Source organism: Odocoileus virginianus, chromosome 8 (assembly GCF_023699985.2).
Source record: "Odocoileus virginianus isolate 20LAN1187 ecotype Illinois chromosome 8, Ovbor_1.2, whole genome shotgun sequence".
NCBI classification, from domain to species: Eukaryota; Metazoa; Chordata; class Mammalia; order Artiodactyla; family Cervidae; genus Odocoileus; species Odocoileus virginianus.
This window is the reverse complement of record NC_069681.1, coordinates 61,279,540-61,300,552: the sequence shown is the minus strand read 5'-3', so window position 1 is coordinate 61,300,552 and position 21,013 is coordinate 61,279,540.

The window sequence follows — 21,013 nt, the reverse complement described above, 5'->3', positions numbered from 1 at the left end:
TAGTACTAGTGCTATCTCATAAGCAGCAGGAAATAAACACCCATCTTTTCAGAATAGGATGTTGGGTTGTATTTTCTTAAATGTGCTTTTTGGTCTAGTCACTCTTTACAATATTTTAGATTTATAAATTAGTACAATCAATGACTAATTAGAAAAATAAATAAAAATTACATGGGAATCTGATTTGTAACTGGCATTCATAATTTTATATCCTAATCAAATGAGGAGGGCATAAATATTATCCTAAAATAATAGCAATTGAAAAGTGTGTTGCTTTCAAACATCCATCTACCTTTCTAGTTCATCTCTCTCTGTCATTTTACCTTTTTGTACCTTGTTGGAAATTTCTGGTAAGAAGTTACCATTCAGGCCTAAGAAAAAATTATGTATTTCTATGAATTATATCTATAAAAAATAATTTCTTCTCAGATATGTGTTTCTACCTCAGGACTTTTTTTAAATTAACTACTAATACACACAACCAGATCTGTATCTCAGTGGCAAATATCTTTTAAAACATCTTTCGAGCTTTTTTAACTTCACTGTTTACTTTCAGATCTATCCCTTGCTCTAATAGGAGCGATGGTGGTGGTTTAGTTGCTAAGTCGTGTCTGACTTTTGCGACCCCATGGACTGTAGCCAGCCAGGTTCCTCTGTCCATGGGATTCTCCAGGCAAGAATACTGGAGTGGTTTGCCATTTTCTTCTCCATTAGGAGCAATGATCTCTCTTTATTTTGATAGTCATCTATGTGGGTTATTATTTAAGCATCATTTTCTGTGCATCAACCATTTACATGAAATGAAAGTTAGCTGAGATTATGAACGTGGCAAAATGTTGCTACTTGTTTGATTTAAAAATTTTGTTTCATTTTATTTTATTATATCGAGAAAGATTTAGAGCTATCATGTTAATTACATTTCTTAACCTCTGACCTGGTGGAACTAGTAAAAATCACTTTTCTTAAACTGTTTAATTTTAAGCGTCATTCTTTCCTTTCCCTCAAGACTCTGTAAGATAAATGTCTGTTAAGAAGGCCAATAGCAAGAGTAAAATCCCTGCCCCCTTTAAGAGATATCTATAAAATAAATAAGAAATTATCAGAGTTAGAAGATCAAACTCTGCAGTTTATTCACATGGGAATTTATTCACGTGGGAACCTTGCTAAGGCAGAAGCATTTCAACAGATTCTAAAGTAAATAAGAATGTCTACTAAGATAGAAGAAGAAATGAAATCTCTACTTCGGGGGAGGCTAGGGAAAAGAAGATTTAGTGCGCAATATTAGTGTGATGTTTGCTTATCTAAATTGCTTATTATATTTGCATTTTGATGACTCTTATTTCCACACTCTGCTTTCCTAACACTTTTCTACAAATAAGAAAGTGTGTTTTTCTGCACCTCTACACTAATGATTCCTCACTCAGCAAGGCTTGCTTATTAAAGCTTTTTATTACCTCTTTGTTTAAGAGGTGTTTGAACTCTAGCAGGTAGGCAAATCCAGAGGGGAAATCCTTTTGGAAGTATTCATAATGGAATATAAGAATGAAAAACAAAATTATTGCTGTGGACTACTTTTTTTTATTTCCTGGTCTCTGCAGATACATCAGATTTCTGCACTTTGACTCAGGAACATGAAATAGATCTTCTCTTGGATTGAAATACATAACAGTGTAAGAAATTCCTTTTCATTTATCATTGTGTGAAAATAAACATTAAATTCATGTTAGGATATGACCTATTGAAGATTAAGACAACACAGATTATTTCTTTCTCCTCAATAGGGAAGTAGTCTAAAGAAAATGCACAGTGCTAATGCAAATCAGTCATCGTTTCCTGACAAATGATTCAATCTATCTTCAAAATCACTGCTCTTTTACTAATTTTTCTCATTGAAAATTATTTTTATTTTCTATTGTTTTATTGATAAAACTTTGTGGAATGATGGAAATAATAGCAGATGTATTAATATTTTGGAGAATGTCTTTCTGTTAGAAATGTTTGCCCTTCTCAGTCAATGATGCTCTCATAGATGGACAGATGTACTTAGTCTTTAAAGAATTATGACAACTCTTAATTTTGATTTTAAGATGAGTGGTCCAAATCCATAGAATTGCCTAGGCATTTTCTACTGAACTTTAAATTTTCTTTTATGGTATGGCTTCTTTAGTTTCAGCACTCAGCCTGCATATATTGCACACTTATTTTAAATGATAAAAATGGGTCCATACCCTAAAATGAATAAAACATGGCTGGAACTTAGAAGGACCTTATGTACCACTAATGAACAAAATTGATATGGTTATATTTTCAGAAAGAAAGCCGAGAGAGAGAGAGTTCCTACTTTGAGAGGGAATCCTAAGAAAGTTTTCAATAGGGACATGTCCAAAATGAGCAGGAAACTGAGAAAGAAGGTTCAAATTGCATTATTTTTTCAGGAAATCAGGAGCTGCTTTTTCTAGCAGTAAGACATGTTACCAGGTGATGACAAGGCATAAGGAAAAAATGAAAGAAGTTTGGAAAGAGGTTGTGAATTTTCCTATATTACTGCTGCCAAATTTCTGATTTTGTTTCTTTGTTCAATTTTGTGTCTTAGTCAAAGCATGTTATAGGTAACATCAACTCAGGTGGTATTACAAAATAATTCTATTTTTCATTTTAAGGAAAATGTTCTAGTTGTCCTTGTTTTATGTAAGCAGTCAAAGGAATGTTTTCTGGTCAAATAGATTATAATATGCTCCTTAGATTGTATCAAATATGAGAACTCTCTTTTGGGTTTGATAGCTATTACTTCAGGAGTGTCTAATGCCTGGAATTTTGGAATACTGTAGTAGTTAGCATAACATTTGGCAATTGGCCAAATATTCCAAATCAACATAGGATTTTAAATATCAATCTTATAGAGTTCCTCAAACATAAAAATAAAATACACATGGAATTTGTAATAAGAACATGTTAAATCAAACTATCCTTTCTGAATTGGAGTATTATATAGGAATCTAGATGCTTTGGATCTTTGAGTTCAGAACATACCAGAATCTGCTATTTTAGTCTGACTAGGCTGTTTGGGGCATTGCCAGGTGGTTCAGTAATATAGAATCTGCCTGAAAATGGAGGGGCCGAAGGAGAAGTGGGTTTGACCCCTGGGTGGAGAAGGTCCACTGAGGAGGAAATGGCAACCCACTCCAGCATTCTTACCTGGGAAATCCCAATAGGATTTCTGAATAGGAGCCTGGCGGGCTGCAGTCCATGGGGTCAGAAAAGAGTCAGACACAGCTGAGCAACTGAGCACACGGGCTATTTGAGGAATCAGAGTTGTCTTGGCTTCACAGAGTAAAGGTATTTGTTGGTTTTTGCCTTCATATTGCTCTCCCTGCACTTTAATCCCAGTAGATAATTTACATAAAACAAACAAGAAATGGCTAATATTTCCTTTTCTTCCACTCAAAAGGAAATGTATACCCCATCTCTACCAACCTCCACTTAAATCTGGCTGCTTTATAGCTATTTCCCAAATTCCAGAATTAATTTGCTACTATAGCTTTATTAGTACTCTAGTAAGCATTACTCAAAATATCACAGGTCTTTGGCAATTCCTTTGGCAATTCATAGTGGCTCAGAAAGTAAGAATCTGCCTGCAACACAGGAGGCCTGAGTTTGATCCCTGGGTCAGGAAGATCCCATGGAAAAGGGAATGGCAACCCACTCCAATATTCTTGCCTGGAAAATTCCATGCACAGAGGAACCTGGCAGGCTACAGTTCATGGGGTCACAAACAGTCAGAAGAGACTGAGTGATTAACACTTTCACTTTCACTTGTCAATTCCCGAAGGATACTAATCTGAATTCCAGTTCTCTCATTTAGAAATAAACATTCGTTCTCTACTGTCTTCTTTAAACATCCTCAATTGCTCTATCCTAGAGATCCAACAGTGTGCTTTTCAAATGCTCATAATTACATAAATCCTTTCCTCTCACCTCAGAAAGCAATATTCTGCATTTACTAAGTTTCATTTAGTTCTTTGGGCTTCCCTGGTGGATCAGATGGTAAAGAATCTGCCTGTAATGAGAGAGAGCACCATATGCAGCACTGAATAATCTGTATACATGTAAGCTTCTTAATGGGCTGCCCTGGTATCTCAATGGTAAAGATTCTGCCTGCAATGCAGAAAACCAAGGTTCAGTCCCTGGGTGGGGAAGATCCTCTGGAGGAGGACATGGCAGCTCACTCCAGTATTCTTGCCTGGGAAATCCTATGGATTTCCTATAGTATATAAGGTCAAACAGAGTCAGACATGACTGACGTGACTTCGTGTAGCACAGGCTCCTTAATAATAGAGGTAATGATTATTTAATTTTGCATTCAACACTTCAGCACGATGGCAAACACTTAATAAATGCCTAATTAAAAGACATAACATATACGTGGTAAAATATATTTATTATAATCATTTCACAATCAAATGTCATGTATACATTCCATTCCATGAACTTCACCTAAGATTTTCTAGAGCAAAGATAAACTTTCATGTCTAAGATGGGAATAAATATCGACATTATCTCAATTTTAAACTATTTTCTTATTACTTCTTAACACTGAAAAATAAACTATCAGAAAATAAGCTTTTCTTTCATGAAAGGAAAAAAAGTTGAAATGCCATTGAATTTTATTTTTCCTATTACAATTGGTAAGAGGGATTTACACCTATCATTTGACTTCTCATTGCAGGTGTTTCTTGAAACAGAGTTGCTATTTTTGTAGTAGGAAGCTACAAAATTCATTTCATGAACTGTTGTTCTTTCCACACTATTACACTAGACATGCCTGTTACTCTCTGGAAGGCTTGTCATTCTTATGACCATTTAGAAACACTTTGTTTGAGGTCAAAGAAAGAGGTTGCATTTTGATGGTTTGTTTTGCCTCCCGTGGCTTCCTCCTTACTCTTGACATATATTCTTCCCAGCAATGGCATCACCAAAAGGGGCATTTCATGATGACAATAAGAATAAAATGCCTGATGAAATAGCTATTGGATTCTTCATATTTATAAAGACAATAATTATAAATTTGACATTAATTGCAGCCCATTGATGGTTTTTTTACTCTGCCCTTGCCCATAGGCTCTAAATCCAGTCTTCAATTTCTTTTGCACTAACTCTGCCTTGAATATAATGATTACCATTTAACTAGGTGGTTACATAATCCTAGTGAAATTTTAATGTGGACATCTTGCATTAACTTTCTTTCCTGTAAGAACAACAAAAAAGGAAAAGGTGGCCCCTAAGTAAATGAAACTCAATTTCACGGCACATTATCTCTCTCAATTCTTTTCTCATAGCTTTCATTTTCATTAAAATCACAGACAACCATAAATTAATAATTACTTCAGGTTGACTAAATGCAGGCCATACTATTTAGTTCTTGCTTGCCTACAGTGGCCCTTCTTGTTCGAGCTGGAAAAATGTTAATTTAGATAATGTGGCTTGCCCCTTGTCTTATAACTCTGTTTTGCAGTTTCACTGATCTATAATGGTCTGTTCTTATTAGATAGTATTAACTTTATCTTTTGCTCAATCAAGCTTTCCACTTTGCTTGGAAGATGGCTATTGCAAACTTGCAGTTGAAATGTGTCATTATCTACATATCTATTATGTATCAGTGCTTCTCAGAATGCTTTCTGTGGTTACGAACTTATTTGTGATTCCACACATTCATAAATGAATTGTCCATTAGCTTATAGTGTGTGTTAGAGATACTTAAAAGGAGAATTGAGATATACACACATAATTTTAATCCTTTGTAATTATGAGAATTTCAAATAAGCTAGATTATTTTACATTTCAAAAGATTTAGTATTTGTTTCACTTAAAGAAACAGTAACTAAACATTCAATTCAACCGCCTCTTTTCAGATATTTGAAAACTCTGATTAGCCTTAACACAAGTTATCATATTGTTTACTTAAAATTCTACTTCCTTAGACAGCTTTTTAAGATAGGCATCTATTTTTATAGAGGTTCCAGAGGGAACACAGTTACACAATTGTGCCTTAGTACACCGAGAACAATAAAATACAGGATCTGCCAGCTGAAGTGGAAGTTAACAGTTTAGTCTCTGGCAATATTATTTTTGAGAATGCTTTCACTTTCTTCAGTTTAGGTAAAGCTAGTGGTTGGTTTGAACTAGAATCCCCTCCATACTTCAGAATGCTTCTCATGAACGAAGTTTCATGTAAGTTAAATAAGCTTAACAAGTTCAAATTATGTTATAGAAAAGAAAAAAAAATCTTTTTGGTTAATAATGTATTCATATTTCCAAATTTATTTCAAGATTTTTGAAAATTAAGTAATTAATTGGTTGAAAATGTGATAAAGAGACCCTACCTTTAGCCCCAAGTGCAAATTACTTACATCACAGCACAATGGTACTCTCAATGGAATTTTTAAATAAACATTTCCACTTTCTGCCCTATAGGACAAACAATCTTGGATAAAATGGTTTTTTTGTTTGTTTGTTTGTATTACTATAAATCATCTATATTTCAGTCATCTAAATTAAAAACCAAATACTGCAAGATTGGAAGATATCATATTCATCTCTGCTTCTGCATTCTGTAAAGAATATAATTTTTTAAAGCAAAATAAATAATTTTTCAAGGAATATACTGTAACTGATTCAGAGACTGAATTGATTCGGCAAATGTAGTTTGAATCCCTTCAAGTTATGGCAATTTTTAAAATAATAGCCTGGACTGACATTCTTCAGTGTTAACCCACACATGTAATTGCCACCAAATTATCTAATTTGAACTGATGTTATTAAGTTATAGAGAAACATGGTTTTTTATTGTTTAATTTTCCAGTGGTTATTTTTTTCCTTAACAAATGAGAAATCACATAAGCCATGTTGACTAATTATTATATCCTGAAAAAGTTCATGTGTATTGAAGGCATAGTTACCCTGAACCCCACAATCTAGAAAGTCCCAGAGGAGGCATTTGAAATAACTCAAACAATACAACAGTTTGAAATTGATCTGGGAATCTCATTTCCCTCTTTGTACCAAAGCTCAACTCTGTTTGCTATAAATATTATGATACTATTCTGCACGTATTAACATCACTCAGTGCTTTAGCTAAAACATAACTTGTCTAATAATACAAATTAATTTTACAGGCATTGTACTTTTAACCCTTATATTCCAGTTTATTTTTATAGAGGGACAAGTGGAAGAATTTAAGAGTGCTCTATTTAAACTATTAATCCTTTTCTATGCTTCAACTTAAAAAGAAAAATGAATTAAATATATTAGGATTACATCATTAAAGATAACCAGGTAATGCAAAAATGTGGAACATCTTTTTTTTTAGTCTCAGGCTATAGATTTAAGTGTATATTTTCATTTAGCTCCTCCCCTAATGTAGAAATGTCACACTCTCTAGTTATTTATCTTTGAGTCTTTTTCATAGTCACACATGTTTTTACATTGCATTATATGATACTCATGAAAATCTTGAAAAGAAGCAAGTGACTTCTATTTCTTTAAGGTCTCAATTACCAATTGCTTATGTGTAACTGTGAAATTATATGAAATTGACTTTGTTGTCCAGCAGACTTTATATCTCTGATCCATCTTGTAACCTTCCCTGGTGTCTTGACAAGTTATTTATATTTTTGAACCTCAACTATTTCTTTGGTAATATGAGAGTACATTTACTTCATAGGATTATTTTAAAGATTAAAGAAAAAAATATTTTCAAGTGCTTGGTAAGTAAGACCTTCAATAATATTTGTTGGTCCCTTTATTTTACTTTTCATGATTAATGGTTAAATGAAATCAGAATTTTTTAAGTAAGACTAAATAGTAGTGGATTATTTAGAAAATAGCTTATATTTTTACAGCATTGAATGGATACTGTATTTTTTCTCAAGGTTAGCTTAAGAAAGAAAACATTATGTCCTATGCTATAATGTAGATTTATAAAAAATATGGCCTAATGTTTTTTCAAGCTGTGACTAATATTAATATAGTTCAAGCAATTACATTACCATTTATGAGGAGGAACAGCAAGAGTTGAAAGATAGGAGAGTAGTTTGGAAAAGTATTTGAGTCCTTGAAACCAGGAAGTAAGCAGGTCTTACTTTATAATGGTCTTCAAGCAGGACAACTCTCCTTGGAACACTGCTGAAATTCTAGTGTCTGTGACTGGCTGGGATCATGATAAAAGTCCACAATTCAAGGGTATATTTTCATAAGAGCCTTTCACTTAGAATAGACCATAGGAGCCAGGCATGGAAGATGGACATAACATCAAACAGACTGAAAAATTTAATTCAAGACACTCTCAACCAACTATTGAGATTGGTTTAAAGCAGTCAATGACTTTCTTCTACCGCAAATCCCATGATACAATAGAAATATATTTTTAAGATTAAATTCATGCTGAATCTGATAAGTACATTTTCACTTCATAAATAATGGAGAATTCTTAAAGTTAGAAAATATATGACTATCATTATATTGGGGAACAAAACTGGAGGAAAAAGGCCCTAAACACATGCAAGCTGAAATATGACAAAGTAGAAACATTGGAGGAAGAGGAAGACCAGGTCTTGATCAATAAACAGTGTCATTGGCTTGAGGGTGATAAATTAGAGAGATGCATTTGCTGCAGCTGGGTGGTCCAGATTCTCCTAACTCTCCTGAGCATTCGTAATAGTCCCAAGCATTAGTAACAGTGATATTTCTAGACAAACTATAGCTGTGGATCAACTGCATGTGGAAAAATAGGTGTCAACATGGTTAGGTAACCATAATTCCTAGAAAAGATAATTCACACATCTACACTAGAGATTATTAGCCCATATTATGGATCTCTAAATTTTGACAAACATTAACTAACAACAATGATCATTAACAGATACCAAACATGTATGTGATAGGCACTATGCTATGTACTTTATATGCATTATCTGATTTAGTATCTATAATAATTTATAACAAACATCAATAGTTCCACTTTATTTTATTTTAACAAGTGAGAAATTTTCTGCTTGAAAGATGAAATAGAGGAGAATGACAGATCTACGCAGTACTCTGTTCCCTAAGTGTTCTCCATAGCCCAGAACACCCACCCTCAGGTCATACAGGTAAGAAGTAGGAGGACTAACTGGCATTTGACCCTAACCTGACCCCAGAGTGTCAGACCTCTTAGCAGCCATACTTGATGGTGTATCAGAGTTCTGGGTCATCTCAGGATGGCTCTGAAAGAGAAGGGATGAAGAATGTGATAGGCCATTTACTCTAACCTTTACCTCATAAAAGTTCCAAAAGAATATTTACTACATACTATCCAGTATTACACTTTGAGCATTTAACCAAAGTATTTGAAAACTTATGTACACACAAAGACTTGCATAAAGATGTTTATAGCACCTTTCTTCATCACCACCTAAACTTGGGAACTACCAAGATGTCCTTCAGTAGATGAATGAATGAGTAAACTATGGTACATCCATATGGTGTAATAAGATTCAATATAAAAAGAAATGAGCTATCGAACCATAAAAAGACATGGAGGAGTCTTGAATGCCTGGTACGAAGTGAAAGAAGTTAGTGTGAAAATTCTTCAGGCTGTATGATTCTAAGAATATGATGTTTTGGAAAAAGCAAAATGATAGGATATTAATAGAAAAAAAATTACTGGTTTGCAGGAGCTGGTGTGAATAAGCGAAGGATGGATAGGTGAAGCACAGAGAATACTGAAGGCAGTAAAAATCCTCTATATAACACTACAAGTGTGGATACATGTTATTTAGATGTTTGTGAAAATGCATAGACTATACAACTCCAAGAGAGAACTCTAAGGTAAAATAGGGACTTAGAGTGGTTACGATGTGTCAATACAGCTGTGTCTATTGTAACATGTGTACTACTCTGGTGTGGGGTGTTGATAAAAGGGGAACCTATTATGTGTGAGGGCGTAAGGGCTATACGGAAATTTCTGTATCTTCTGTTCAATTTTGCTATAAACTTAAAATTGTTTTAAATAAATTAAAAAGTTAAAATTCCCCCAAATAAATAAAAGGGTAGAAATAATCAAGAAAACAATAGTAGACAATAGTTGATAACTAAATCATAAGTCTTTAGATTACAGAGTACAAAAAATACAGTATGAAATTAATGGAAAAGCCATGTGTGTGTGTGCGTGTGTGTGCTCAGTCATATCTGACTCTTTTGCAACCCCATGAACGATAGCCCACCATGCTCCTATTTCCATGGAATTTTCCAGGCAAAAACACTGGAATGGCTTGGCATTTCCTACTCCAGGGGATCTTCTTGACCCCTGGATCAAACCAACATCTCTTGCATCTCCTGCATGGGCAGGTGGATTCTTTACCACTGTACCACCTCAGAAGCCCTCATCGAAAAAGCATACAGTTAGATAAATCATGACATTTCAGCAGTGTGTGGATAAAGAGAACATCCTAAAAGTTCATAGGGTGAAAAGAAAAAAGGTTTTCAGGATTCTAAAAAATCATATAACCAATTTGTAAGAAATCATAATTTTAAACATGTTTCATTAACTACCTAAACTTTCATTGATATGTGAAAATAACAAAAGTAGCAAAATAAAGATATTTTAGACAAAGAAAATACTCAAGTTTAGTACTCCATACAATACTAGGTTTAAACATTATTATAATTCTGTCACTAACTCTCCAAATGATCATGGGTAGTGTTCAAGGCAGGAAGTGGGTGTTAGGTTTGGGGGAAAAGTTAATACCAAAGTCCTTGTCTTCTTCAGAAGAAAGATATAGGTAATCACTATTTATATATTGATCAAAAATTTTTGTCTGCTACATGTTTGAATAGTGACAAGGAAACTAAAAATAGGATGTGCATCACCTAAACCACTAGAAAAATAAATAAATAAAGGGAAGAAGGGAAGTGATGAAAATGCTAAACCTTAAAAACAATAACAAAATGATAGTATAGCATTTTAATAAACCCACATTTATGAGTGATCCTAACAAGTAAGATTAAGTTCATACTTTCATTAAAAATACAGGTTATCCAACATTATTAAAGGTAAATCCATAATATGGAAATATAAAAATCCATATATGAAAAGTTTTAAAAAGCAAAATTATATACAATGTCTCAACAAATGAATATGATCAGTTTGAAAAATAAGCCTATCAAGAAAATTTCACTAATAGAAGCAATTTTAGCACTAGAAATAGAATTCAGGTCAGGTGAATGGAATTCAGGACAAAAATTAGACTACACTTTATATTTTGCTAAAATGTGCTGTTATCCAATATATATTTTGAAATATTAAGGAGAAAAGAAAGTGAGAAAGGGCCAAATGACAAATACATAATATGTATACTGAAAGATACAACAAATTTCCTTCTGGAGTTGACATCAAAATCCCCAAACTAAGGAAAGGTAAGAAATATTAAGATATAAATAACAAAATTGTGTTGACTTATATGCCCAATGCATTCATTCAAAACACATGAATTTGATTACAAAAATTTACCTTGTAGTCCAAATGAAAACTTCAATAAAGTAAAATAAAAAATATATTTTATAAACTATACCTTAGATAACAACTAATGATGTTTCTCATTTTTTTTAAAAAAAGGCTATATGATGTAGACAAAGTATTGTTTTTAATATGTTAAAATATGTATGTCCCGATGGCTAACAAACACATGAAAAGATGGTCAACATCACCCATTATCAGAGAAATGCAAATCAAAACCACAATGAGGTACCATTTCACGCTAGTCAGAATGGCTGCTATCAAACAGTCTACAAAACACAAATGCTGGAGAGGGTGGGGAGAAAATGGAACCCTCTTACACTGTTGGGAATGCAAACTAGTACAGCCACTATGGAGAACAGTGTGGAGATTCCCTAAAAAACTGGAAGTAGAACTGCCATATGACCCAGCAATCCCACTGCTGGGCATACACACCGAAGAAACCAGAATGAAAGAGACATATGTACCCCAAGGTTCATTGCAGCACTGTTTATAATAGCCAGGACATGGAAGCAACCTAGATGTCCATCAGCAGACGAATGGATAAGGAAGCTGTGGTACATACACATGATAGAATATTACTCAGCCATTAAAAAGAATTCATTTGAATCAGTTCTAATGAGGTGGATGAAACTGGAGCCTATTATACAGAATGAAGTAAGTCACAAAGAAAAACACCAATACAGTATATTAATGTATATATATAGAATTTAGAAAGACAGTAATGATGACCCTATATGCGAGACAGCGAAAGAGACACAGATGTAAAGAACAGACTTTTGGACTCTGTGGAAGAAGGCAAGGGTGGGATGATTTGAGAGAATAGCATTGAAACATGCATATTACCATATGTGAAACAGATCACCAGTCCAGGTTCGATGCATGAGACAGGGCGCTCAGGGCTGGGGCACTGGGATGAACCTGAGGGATGGGATGGGGAGGGAGGTGGGAGGGAGGGTTAGGATGGGGAACACATGTACACCCATGGCTGATTCATGTCAATGTGTGGCAAAAACCACCACAATATTGTACAGCAATTAGCCTCCAATTAAAATAGGTTAAAAAAAGAAAAAAATAAAACATGCATGTTAATTTCAAATTAAGAGGAACTGAAAATAAAGGAATCCACCTACTCTTCAGTATCAAGAAGAAAAAGCAATTAAAAATAGACATAAAACATAAAAGATAATGGAGTAAAAAATAATAAGGAAAATGGTTTCATGAATATCACCAAAAGTAGATTCTTTAAAAAAGACTGATATAATAGGCAAATTTTTGCAAATTTGTATGAGAACTATAACAAGAAAAAGCATTAAAACTAAAAAATTTATAACAGAAGAGATTAAAACTATAAGATAATACATTTTTATGATGAAGATATTGAAATATTTTTTAAAATTACCAAATATAACTAGTTGAAACAAGATTCATCAAGAACAAACAATTAATCCAATGACTTGCCACAAGCAGAATAATTGGGCATTGGTTTAAGCAAACGTGCTTTAAATATTCATTCAAAATTTTTATTAAGAAAAGGGAAAAATTATTGAATATTTCTCACACACTAGGCACCCTTATAAGCACCACTGTAAGGATAATCTAATTTAATCTTCACAAACACACACACAACTATGGATCACATAAAATTTATCAACCATAACATAGCTAGGCTAAACAGCCAGGTCAATATTGAATTGTAAGCTGTCTGGCTCCAGGGCCCACACTTAGCTTCCATGCTATTCTGCCTTTTCTTAATAGAAGCAGATGCCTGTTTCCTTAGGTGTGCACTTATATTTGAGCATCCCATGGTCCTTATCTTTAGGCTTGAAAGAAGACAAACTTCACCATCATCAGAGCGTAGTGAGCTTTTAAAATGTGTTGAGTCCTCTGTAAGTGCAATGGGACAAGGGGTTTATGATGCAGAGTACACCGCATTTCTTTTCTTCTCTCTTTCTTTTTCAGTTTTTAAATTATGAAAGTATGATAACACCTTTACAGGAGACTTGGAAAATACAGAACAAAGTTACATATAGTTCCACTGTATGTGCTATGGCTTAGTAGCTCAGACGTGTCCGACTCTTTGCGACCCCATTGATTGCAGCCTGCCAGGCTCCTCTGTCCCTGGGGATTCTCCAGGCAAGAACACTGGAGTGGGTTGCCATGCCCTCCTCCAAGGGATCGTCCCAACCCAGGGATCGAACTCAGGTCTCCTGCATTGCAGGAAGATTCTTTACTATCTGAGCCACGAGGGAAGCATTATGCATTACAGTTTTTTTTAACTAAGTAAATTAAGATTTTTAGTTGTAGTTTCAATATAAAACTCTAAAAAAGGCTTCCTGGTGGCTCAGTTGGCAACCCACTCCAGTACTCTTGCCTGGAGACTCTACATGGACAGAGGAGCCTGGCAGGCTACAGTCCATGGGGTCACAAAGGGTCAGACACCACTGAGTGACTAAACACAGCACACACATATAGACAAACGTAGGACAATATGGGTATAGTAGACCTGAAAAGCACCATGAACTAGTTCAACAAAAATAAGATTTATACAATTTTCTGGAGAAGGAAATGGCAACTCACTTCAATATTCTTGCCTGGAAAATCCCATGGACAGAGGAGCCTGAGGGTTTCCAGTCCATAGGGTCACAAAGAGTCGGACATGACTGAGCGACTAACACACTATACAATTTTCACACAACAGCAGGACACAAATTCTATTCAAGTTCCTGTAGCCTATAAACCAGGAGACAATGGAACATACCCAGGGACATAAAAGAAGGTGCAAAAAAGCCATGGTCTGAAGGTATTGAAATCATACAGTTTGTTCTCTTATCACTGTGGAATTATGTTATAAATCAGTATCAAAATATATTTGAAAATAGTCCACATATTTTCAATGCAGTGTCACAATTATCAAGAGAGATCTTTAACTTAGCCATTGAAAGCCTCAATAAAGTTAGATGGCTAAAAAAACACAGAGCGTGATTGCAGAGAAAAAGGCATTTAAATGAGGAATTAATATCAAAATGAGAAATTAATATCAAAGATATTTAAAAACCTTATGCATTTGGAAATTAAATGTCCACTTTTAAATGATAGGTGTATCTAAGAAACCATAACAAGGAAAATTAGAAAATATTTCTAGCAGGCTAAAAATGAAAAGAAAATTTGCCAGAATTTGTTGCATTGAACTGAAGTTATTCAGTGTACACAGCATTTTTTTAGAGAAATCACCAAATATTTCTTCTAAGATTGTTAGTTCTGAGATCTCTTGATTATTTTTTGTTCTGTAGCTTTTCACCTTCCTCAGAAACTCCTGGTATTCTCTTATCAAATCTCTATTTTTTTTCTTTTTTTTTCCATTTATTTTTATTAGTTGGAGGCTAATTACTTTACAATATTGTAGTGGTTTTTGCCATACACTGACATGAATCAACCATGGATTTACATGTATTCCCCATCCCGATCCCGCCTCCCACCTCCCTCTCCACCCGATCCCTCTGGGTCTTCCCAGTGCACCAGGTCCGAGCACTTGTCTCATGCATCCAACCTGGGCTGGTGATCTGTTTCACCCTAGATAATATACATGTTTCCATGCTGTTCTCTTGAAACATCCCACCCTCGCCTTCTCCCACAGAGTCCAAAAGTCTGTTCTGTATATCTGTGTCTCTTTTTCTGTTTTGCATATAGGGTTATCATTAGCATCTTTCTAAATTCCATATATATGTGTTAGTATACTGTAATGGTCTTTATCTTTCTGGCAAATCTCTATTTTTAAATTTATTTATTTATTTATTTTCATTGATTCTGTCTGTCTTTGTGGCAAAGAGCATTATGGTTTTCTCAACATCTATCTCAAAATGTAGAGACTCCAATTTATTCATTAAAAATGTCTTCAAACACGACAAAAGTTATCATACTATGGATGGAGGTTCTTTGCAATAAGAAAAACAATTACCTTTTGGGGAGGATCCACACTTCTCTGTGTTTGACAGGAATAAATTAAAGCTAATAAATTATCCTAGGTTCTGATTAGGAGTTTGATGACTTTAAATTTAATTTACATCTGTTTTGAAAGTGGCTCAGTCGTGTCCTACTCTTTACAACCTGAAGGATATAGTCCTTGGAATTCTCCAGGCCAGAATACTAGAGTGGGCAACTGTTCCCTTCTCCAGCAGATCTTCCAGACCCAGGAATCAAACCAATGTCTCCTGCATTGCAGGCAGATTCTTTACCAGCTGAACTGCCAGGGAAGCCCTATATCTGTTCTATACGTGGTCAATCTTGAAAAATGAAGTATCAGCAGCATATCTATATTTATTTCACTGATGTTGTATCATCCCATAGAGATTACACCCCATCTGGAAACCTCTACTTTAATTTTGACCATTTTTTGTCTCTTGGTCAGTTTCACTTACCAAGAGAGCAAGATTAAATTAAGAACTTCTAAACAAAATTGACTATAAATCTCCAATTATTCATGTTTGAAAAATAAGAGAGTGTTATTAAAACAAGTTATTTTCTATAACCAAGACAGTATAACATAAAAATTAAAAATGCAAAGTTGAGAGGTAGGCTGCTTGATGTGAATCTTGGTTCAGCCATTCATTCCTTTGTGACCAAGGGGCAGCTTCTTAACCCATCAGTTTCAAGTTTCCCCTCTACAAAGGGATAATGATAGCCCTGCTTCAGAGGAATGCTGTTGAGATTAAATGAGGTGATATGTGGCTGCACTTAAGCATAAAGAGAGCTACAATTATCCTTCTGCTTAAAAACAAAAACAAAAACCGTCTAGTTATATGTATTATGTATGAAACACAGCTTTTAATTTTTTCTTCAATTGAATTTTTTGGTTTTGAAATCCTAAATTTATGACATTTTAAAAATATTTTCTGTTTCCTAAACACTTGATTTTTGGGTTACTCCATCCAATTGGAAAGTTTCAATGATAAATAGCCTGCAGATACCTTGATACATCGAGGTATCTCGATACACACATCAAGATAAACACATCGATGTATCTTGACCTTGCCTAGATCTTCAGCCTAAAGCCAAAAGAATCTCCAATATCTTAATAGATAAATGTACATAGGTACTTCATCCTTCCCTCAAACTGAATGTACCCAATACTAAAATCATCATCTTCTCAAAATCATCTATATTGTTTTCTCTTTTTCTCCCAAGAGCACCTCTACTCTCAAGAGCACCTCATTCTAATGATTCAACTTTTATTATTTAATTAATACCTCCATGTTTCTGATCTATAAAATATACTTAGCTGATTTTAATCTACTGTCTCCCCTAATACTGCTTACATTTGTCTGCCTGTTATTATCCTCTTGCCTAAACTCTTACAATAGTACCTACTCTATCCAGATGGGCTCTCCCCAGTGTCTTTCCTTTTTATGTTTATTTCCTACTAAGGAATTATGATCTACTTTCATAAACAATAATTCTGTTCTTCCTCTCAATGAACCACGGTAGACTTTACCTACCTAATAAATGACAAGCAAACCTCTTAACCTAAATTTATTTTATTCTACTTCTTTTAAACACTGCTCCAGCATTTGTAGTCATTTTTTTTTTTAACAAATCTTGAGCTTTTCAACATACAGATTCTAATTTAGTCTTCAGTTTTCACTTTCTACCTATAATGAGTGACCTCCTTTGCAAAGGGGAATGTTGCGAGGCGGGGAAGGGGTGATAAATTAGGAGGTTGGGATTAACATATTAAAGAGATAACCAACAAGGACTTACTGTATAGCACAGGGAACTCTATTAAATTTTCTGTAATAACCGAAGGAGGAAAAGAATCTGAAAAAGAATAGATATATGTGTATTTATAACTAAATCACTTTGCTCTACACTTGAAACTAATGCAACATCATAAATTGATTATACTCCCATATAAAATAACTTTTTTAAAAAAGGAAACCCTAAAAAGAAAAAAAAAAGGAAACCCTATCAATATCAAGGATCACCACTTCCATGAACTGCCTGAGATCAAACAAATAGATTTCTTTCCTTTTCATCAATGCTTGTGGCATTCTGTTTGCAACTGTAATGGCAAGTATCTTCAAATTACTGTGTGAGGCTCCATAGTGTTTCACAGGCTTCCAACAGGCATTTGATACCAAATATATTCTAGAAAATTGTTAAACTCTTTTTGAATCTGTACCTTTCTTTGAATTGTGGAAAAATATAAATTTCCTTTATATAAAATAGAAAAAGAACTTTAAAGTCCTGAAATCATGAACAGGCATATAGTAAGTTCTCAATAAATATTAATTTTCTTATACAGCTACTAGTGATAAAAGTTAATCTCTTAATTACTTAATATGTCCTTATAAAATATAACTTTCTTGAGCACAAACATTCTAATTTTGATATTTCTATATACCTCTTTGTAATCTCCATGCAGGTCCTTACAGAGTCGGCATTTAATAAAGTGCATTAAATTAAATTTCATTGCTTATTAACTATTATAAGAGTTAATGTTATGGATTTAGATGATTCTTTAAACAGATCTGTTTTTGTTTTTTTTTAACAGAATTTTCCTGAAGTTAATTCAATCTCCAATTTTTACCAGTATTAATGACATGAGACGATAGGAATGCTTGACCTGCAGGTTCTGAGGTCAACATTGTACATGAGAACTGCTGTTCATGGAAAAGTGCATGATTTTTCTGGAAAACAATTCCAGGAAATATACTGCTATATAGATTGGGTTATATCCATCCAGAATAGTATTGAATGTCTGCTATATCCATTGCTTTGTCCAAATTTAGATTATGAGTAATAGAGTCATACAAAGTTTACTAACAGGAAAAAGTAATTGTTTAGACAATGTTCCTCCTCATTGTATCAAAATATTTCACACATAATTACCAAGAGGAGATAGACTAAAGAAAGATTAGCTTTGAAAGCATCCTTCAAACACTAAAATGCCCAAGAAAAATTCTGCAATATGACTTTAATTTGCCATTAAAAATGTATGCGGTATACACTGCATTATTCCACTTTTCTATTGTCTATTTTATATGGTGCAATGTATTTTTGCACTGTAAAACACACGATATTCCAAAGAAATCTTAGGAGGTTACACGAATGTAAAATCAGTGCAAAAATGGTCAAGTTGGGTAAATATTTTATTAAATGGCAGAACCATTTAATGTGTTTTTATTACTGCTATATTTCTTCTATAAAGTTCTTTTTAATTCTACAAAATTAAAAATTAAACTTTGATAAGTCAAAACTGAATATTATGTATGTCATCTCAGTGTTGCATTAGGATTAATAAGAAATATGAGAAACAGGCACAATGCCACCACAAATTGATGTTACAAATTAGTGAAACCCTAGTAAAAGTGTATTTCATAGATTGTCTCTGAAACGTGGGTATAAATAATTTAAATGTGTATGAGGTCTAAAGTAAGTGAAATTTATGTTAAATTTATCCATACTTTCCTACTTTACTCTCCAAATATTTCAAATTCCCTTTTTCTCACTGAAGCCCAGAAAATGCACTTGACAAACTACATGCCAAAAATGTAAACCAAAAAGAAGCATGGTGAATAAATCATTAATGGTGAAGTATTAAGCATTAGTGAGGAATGACCAAGGTGGCGGAGTAGGAAGACGCTGAGCTCACCTCCTCCCATGGGTACACCAAAAATGCAACTATTTACAGGGTAACTGCTTCCCTGGTGCCTCAGACGGTAAAGCATCTGCCTACAATGCGGGAGACGGGTCAGGAAGATCCTCTGGAGAAGGAAATGGCAACCCACTTCCTGTACTCTTCTCTGGAAAATCCCATGGCTGAAGGAGCCTGGTGGGCCACAGTCTATGGGGTCGCAAAGAGTTGGACATCACTGAGCGACTTCACTCACTTCACCTATTGATAAGAAAGACTGAAATCTCTCAGAAAAAAATCTACAACTAAAGATATAAAGAAGGAACCACACTGAGATGGGAAAAGGGGGTAGAGATGTGGTATAGTCAAGACCTATATTCCAGAAATAGGAGGAATTATAATTAAACAGAGAGGTTTTCCACAAGGACTGGGGGATCCAACACCCACATCAGGATCCCCAATCTAGTGGTCCTGCACTAGGAAGATGAGCCCTTAGAATGTTTGGCTTTGATAGCCAAGAGTGCTTCTTGCCTGGAGAATTTTATGGACAGAAGAACCTCACAGGCTACAGTCCATGTAGTCACAGAGAGTCAGACATGATTGAGCAACTAACATTTTCAAGAGGCTTCCCTGGTGGCACGGATAGGAAAGAATCTTCCTGAAGAGACTGGGGTTTGATCTACAGGAGACTGGGTTTCGATCCCTGGAACAGGAAGGTCCCTTGGAGAAGGGAATGGCTACCCACTCCAGTATTCTCATCTGGAGCCTAGTGGGCTACAGTCCATGTGGATGCAAAGAGTTAGATATACCTGAGAGACAAATGCTTCTTAACTTTTTTCCAGTGCTTATTTTCAGTAGAGCCAGAGGGCTGCAGGAAATAAGAGACTCACTCTTAAGGGATGTACACAAAACCTCTTGGATTCAAGGAATAAATAGTAATTTGGAAGAAGCCTGGGTAAGACTGATCTGCTTGTCTTGCAAAGCCTCTCACAGAGGCAGAGGGCAGCTGGAGCTGACCCTAGGGACTAGATGCTGGCTGTAGTCATCTGGAGGACTTTTCCTATCATGTGGACGCTGAGGTTGACAAGCACCATTTTGGAATCCTTCCTGTAGCTCATTAGCACCAGGATTCAGCCCACCCACATCCACCAGTGTCAGCACCAAAACTGAGAGGTCTTAAGCCAAGTAACTAGCCCCATGAGGACACACTGCACTCACCAGCAGGCAGACTGCCTTAAGAACCCCTGAGCCAAAAGCCATCCCAGGACATGACCCTATCTACCAGAGGGCCAAGGACCTGGCCCACAAACCACTGGGTCAGCACTAATTCAGGACCCTCTGGACCCTAGCCCCACCCCACCTGAGGGCCAACACATCAACAGTGGGACCCCTGGGTCCTGCAGTCAGAGACCCCAGTGAGTTGTACTAGCCTTTGGTCCACTCTTATACAATAGTGTGCTGGCATCAGTCCTAAGACCCCCAGTGCTTTGTCCCCACCCATCAGAGGGTGGGCACCATTCCCAGGACAACCATCCACACAGTCTACCCTGGCAGGTCAAGCTCACTCACGAGCAGGCCAGCACAAGCCCAGAAACCCCTGGCCCCGGCCCTCCCCACTAGCAAGCCAACATCAACTTTAAGATACCTTCCCTTAGCCAGCTACCCTGGGGTCTGGACCCACCAGTCAGTGGACCAACACCAGATTTGCAAATGCTCAAGACTCAACTCTGCCTGACAGTGGGCTACCAGTAGTCCCAGTACCCTTCTTTATCCACCACTGGGTATGCACCAGTCCTGGAATCCTCTAAGCCGTGTCTTCAGTCTCCAGT